The following is a 5706-nucleotide window of genomic DNA, read 5'->3' as shown; positions in this document are numbered from 1 at the left end:
GTGAGGAAAGGAACAATGGTCGTCTGACGAAATCGCGTGCATGCGGGGTAACGGGTGCGGAGGGTAAGCATGGCTGCTGCGCATGCGCCAATCTCAAGTCTCAAAGTCTGTCAAGAAACATCGGTTCCGATCGCAGTAATTCTTGTGAACTAAGGTACTGCTGTGAAGTTTCAAATTGGTAGTACAATTGCGCTTTAGTTACACATTTACTGGAAGTATTGCATAATGAACAGTTTTATAATGAACACGCATCTCTTTCTGAGAACTCGCACCGTCTATCACGACTAATGTTTGTAACTTAGTGTAGTATTTCTTACTAGTGCCGTACCTACAAGCTGCCGCGACTTCTCGTGAGACGCAGATAGTACCTCACTCCTCATTTCTCCAGTACGCCTCATCAGTGATGCCTAGGCTATCTATGACGGTTGATGATGGAGCCGCTAGGAGTCCAACCAGCCTTCAAGCTGAGGACGCAACAAACAAACAAACAAACAAACAAACAAACAAACAAACAATCAATCAAACAAACAAACAATCATACATACATATACCACAATGTGTGAGCCCTTCGCGGTAAAGAGCAGACGTATAGATTTTCTTTTCGCCACTTGTTTAACGTCGTTTGGGAAGAGAGCGGCCGTGGCCTTAATTAAGGTACTGCTCCTGTATTTGCCTGGCGTGAAAATGGGAAACCACGAAAAACCATATCTGGGACTGCCGACGGTGGGATTTGAACTCAGTATCTTCCGAATGCAAGCTCACAGCTGCGCGACCCTAACAGCACGGCGAACTCTCTCGTTATGTGTAGAATTCATCGTACAACAAAGAAGAAAGTTACTATTTAATACAACTTGATACGCATTTCAGCAGAACTGTCTGTGTGGTAGAAAGACGATTATGATAATAGAGTAATAATAATGTTATTGGTTTTACGTCCCATTAACTACATTTACGGATTTTGGAGACGCCGAGGTGCCGGAATGTTGTCCCGCAGGAGGTTTTTACGTGCCAGTAAATCTACTAACATGAGGTTGACGTATTTAAGCATCTTCAAATACCACCGGACTGAGCTAAAATCGCACCTGCCAAGTTGGGCTCAGAAGACCAGTGTTCTACATATGATCTACTCAACCCGGCATGATAATAAAGATGCATGAAGTTGCAGCGGGAGTAAACCTTATAAACGTTGATAAAGACCCTGTAACTCGTCAAGAACCAAGACCAGTAAAAGCCACGAAAAAACAAACACTATCCTCTTACAAGCCGTAGAAAAAAGTTGTAACCTAAATCTGAACACGTCCTAATCCCCATCTCAATGAGTTAACGTTACTCACTTCATCCACTCTTAGACATAATATTGAAGAGTAACCCTTTAGAAATGTTCAAGTTAAATTGCCGGTATTCATGGCCTAGGCTCTTCTAGTTTCACAAAAATACAACGAAAATTTCTTACTAACGACCGTAAAATATAGAGATAAGAGCTGGAAACACAAAGGACCCTACGTGACAGCTGCAAGAGTAATACTGTGTTAACATGGAACTTCCTAGTGCTCGGTTAGGAGAAATAATATAAGTGTAGCTTCTGTCTGTGTTGGGATTCGATCCTCAGATCTTCGAAAAGAACAAACTGAAAGTGTTGTGAATTATGAGTTAACGAGGTATGGCGTACCATCTTTAAAGCATTTCGATAGTCCAACAGTTGTGAAATTGTCTATTTATATAACACGCATTTATATGCATTAACTACAAAACGCACATCGTCGGTTTAAAACATATAAGAGTCTAGAAGTTTCAGCTGTATAATTCATAAATATAATAGTAATGTAAAAACCTCGAAATAACACTTATCGGTCTTAAATAGTAATTCATACTTTTCTGACTAAGGAACAACACAGACTATATTGAAAATAAAGCAAACAAGTTCACAAGGTTGAAGTTTTATGTGATTCTGATATCACGATAACCACGGGGTCTCTGGTTTACGCGGAATCCAAACTACAGGAACGTTACTTTTCTTTTCAGACATCCCACACGCATTGGTGACGATTCCTATCGCGAAAACCTCAGTAAGAAGCGAGAGACGATCTTCCTTTTCTCAATTACCTGGGGTTGGCACTATTTATGGATTCAGTCCGGGATAAAGGCCTTGTAACTTGTCGAAGAACCACGACCAGTAAAAGGCACGAAAAAACAAACACTATCCTCTTACAAGCCGTAGAAGAAGAGTTGTAACCTAATTCTGATCACGTCCTAATCCCCACCTCAATGAGTTAATATTACTCATCTCCTCCACTCTTAGACATAATAACCCTATTGGAGGAATGCATTCACTATTGCGTGTTTCCGCGGTGGTTTGCAGTGTGATGTGCTGTACGCAAATGAAGATCTGTATTAAAATGAACACATACATCCAGCCCTCGAGCTATGCGAATTAATCAAAATGAAATTCCCCAACTCGGGCGGGAATCAAACCGGGGCCCTCTCCCTCTGAACATAAGGCCCATACGGTGACCATTCAGCCAAACAGCCGGACTGAGAAGCCAGAGACGATGATATTAAAATATCATTCAAATACTGAAAACAAAATGTGACACGCAGTTACTGAAACTCTTTCAGGCCGATAGGTCTACACATATCGCGTAACAGAAATTGCATTAAGGTTTCGTTGACTTATTTCCTTGTGCGTCTTGCTGGTGCAGAGGAGCACTCCTATGTAATAATAGGGTTCGAATTCAACGTGCAACTCGATGAATTTTTTGGGCTACAAATGTAGTATATTACTGTAAACAGTAATTTAGTAAGCGGGCAGTGGTCAGGCAATGTTCGTATTTACTGTGTCTATTGATCGGAATGTACAGTAATCTGAAGAGTTAACATTAATGGTGTAAACTGAATGGGATTTCCAATGCCTAATATTATGTCACATTCTATTCGGAACGACATGTAATCAGGGGAATATGCCATTAGGATGGGCGTTATAGTCTAGATTCCGAGCCACACAAAATTCTCTCTTCTAAGAAAACAACTTGATGCTATAATGATTATAGTAGCTGGACATCCATGAAGCAGTAATAATAAGAGAGACGCAGAATAAGGAAGTTATTAATATATTCCACAGGAACGCTCACAGCAACAAAGCATGTCATTTAATTTACAAACCGCGTACGAATTTTCCATCTATTCAGTTCATTACTACTATTAAGTCATCATTTAGTTGCAGCGCTTATTTTGCCATCAATACATACGTGCAAACTTGCAGAGATGGCATGCATCCAAATATAATACATAATTGAAGGCCACACGGTAAATAATGATACCAAACTAAATTTACTAGCTGAAAATAACATGGGAGTCCATCATTAGAACCCAATTCAACATGGATGCACGCAGCCAGCGAATCACTAATATTAGGAGATGGCATCCCTTCCCTTCAATCAGCCCACGGTCAACCCTCCACATTTACAGAACTGTGCTCTCAAGGAGGTTTTGTCTATAACGTTCGAATGGCATAAAGATTATTTCATTTCAGTGAGCATTTTATAATTTATCCTTTATAAATATCTACCAAGCGTTTGTTTTCCGGCTCATTACCGTGGTACTTGAAGGTACCCCAATACGACAGCCTTGTGTCGGTCGATTTACTATAATGTAAAATAACTGCTGCGGGACTGCATTCCGGCACCTCGGCGTCTCTGAAAACCTAATAATGGTAGTCGGGATAAATTCAATAACATTACGAAAACGCCTACGAGGCATTTCTTACTTTCAGATAGTCGACTTCTATGAAACGGGTATGAATACACTCGTAGGGCCTATCTGTATTGAATCTAATGGCATCTATTTCTATTACGAAATGTTTTCTCATAGATCTCTTTCAGTTTGAAGTTTCACTACCAAATCGGACATTTCTAGAGCAATAACCTAAAAAAACATTTTAAAAAACAACCAACAACGAGACTTAGTTTCAAGGAAATAGAATGGACTGTAAGTTCTTGCGTTATCAAAATCTAACTTATACACATAAACTATCACTTTTTGAGGAGTACACTAGTGTTTGATCGCCACAGAAACTTCACGAAAATGTGAGATCTAGATGACCAAATTGATAAATAACTGTTTTAACATGACACAAGGTAATGGTATAAAAGTGACAGAAATGCGCTGCAGGATAGGGGTTTTCAAGCTTTGCGGTCGTGATTCCATCGAATGACAAAATCTACACGCACTTCCTCAGTCAAAAAGACTAACAAATAAATAAAATTGACCCTAAAAGAAGGACCACCAGAAAAGTTGCTTGATATATATAGGGCCTAATATATATAAAATCACCGATACTGATACACATACAACTATGGAAATAAATGCGTGATTAATAACAGGTAATACACAAAGTTTATTTTTATCCGTTGGTGTGAATCAATCAGTGATCCCTTCTTCATGTAAGGAAGTGTTCTGGATCTATAGTGCACCTGATACCATACATAAAATGCTTAGTGTACCTTGGCGATGGAATACCATAACTCTCTTCTTCCTCTGCGTCCGGTTCTTGATAAATACACTGTATAGTCTGTTTTGTAGACAGATTTATTTGTTATTAATTCTTTTGATATACATCACATTTATAAATCTCTAATATTGACTCTCAAAATAGATTTTATTAGTATGAAGTTCTCACGCGTCCCCTGAGAAACCTCAGCGCTCACTAAGAAGACACGTCGCATAGTTCTAAGAATATTGTTCTAACACATCACTTTTAAAAACTTTCTTCATAATGACTGGAAAACTTGGCATAAAAAACAACTGTAACACCTGATTTGCAATTAATATGGTAGGGATTTGGTTCACTTCGAAGTTCAATTTCTTAGATTTGGGACAATGTGATTAAGCGTACTCCATGAATATCTGCTTTAGAACTGAACTGAATATATTGATAGTTTACAAATAAGATACAGGCTTAAGAATACACAACTAAAATAATATAATATTAACTTAATTAAACATTAAACTTTGATCATATTTATAGCAGAATTGTGCGTTTATAGATAACAATTTTAGTTAAATTAAAACATACAATAGTCAATACATCTGAAACCGAAGTATTATTAAAATTGTTTTCCAACTACAAGAAGTGAAAAATAGTAGTAATTAAAACAATTATTTTACGAAATATCGTTTAGGTGTCCAGAGAGAGAGAGAGAGAGAGAGAGATTCAATGACAGTCAAGATTCTCCCTGCAAGCTAATGCATAGTTTCTGCCGCCTGCGAGAGACAACAATATACAGTAAAACCATTTAGAATATATATTACTGGAGATATCGGTATCGCCGCTCTTGTACAAGGAGTTACATTAGTCGCAAATCGGCAGCTCCCTAAACCACTTTTAAATGTGTCCAGTGTTCGGAGAGACAACGGCCACGTAAACTACCTCCTAGGTTACGATATCAGGCACAAAAGAGTCACCTATCGACACTCCTCAGCGCGAACGCGAAAGAAAGGCTCATTATCGCTCCACGCCCCTGGAAATGCAAATATATTTCACACTACTGATACAAAAGTAACGTTATTTTAAGCAGCAGGTCACGATCATGTCAGCTAGTGCCAATTAATGGAAGGAGGAGCCCAAACGTTGTGTATACTTAATAGTAACGGGACGTGTATGAGTGTTCACAACGGAATTTAGATTAGAAGTAAACTTAAAATACTCCA

Source organism: Anabrus simplex, chromosome 1 (assembly GCF_040414725.1).
Source record: "Anabrus simplex isolate iqAnaSimp1 chromosome 1, ASM4041472v1, whole genome shotgun sequence".
Classification (NCBI taxonomy): Eukaryota; Metazoa; Arthropoda; class Insecta; order Orthoptera; family Tettigoniidae; genus Anabrus; species Anabrus simplex.
This window is presented reverse-complemented; position numbering follows the sequence as displayed.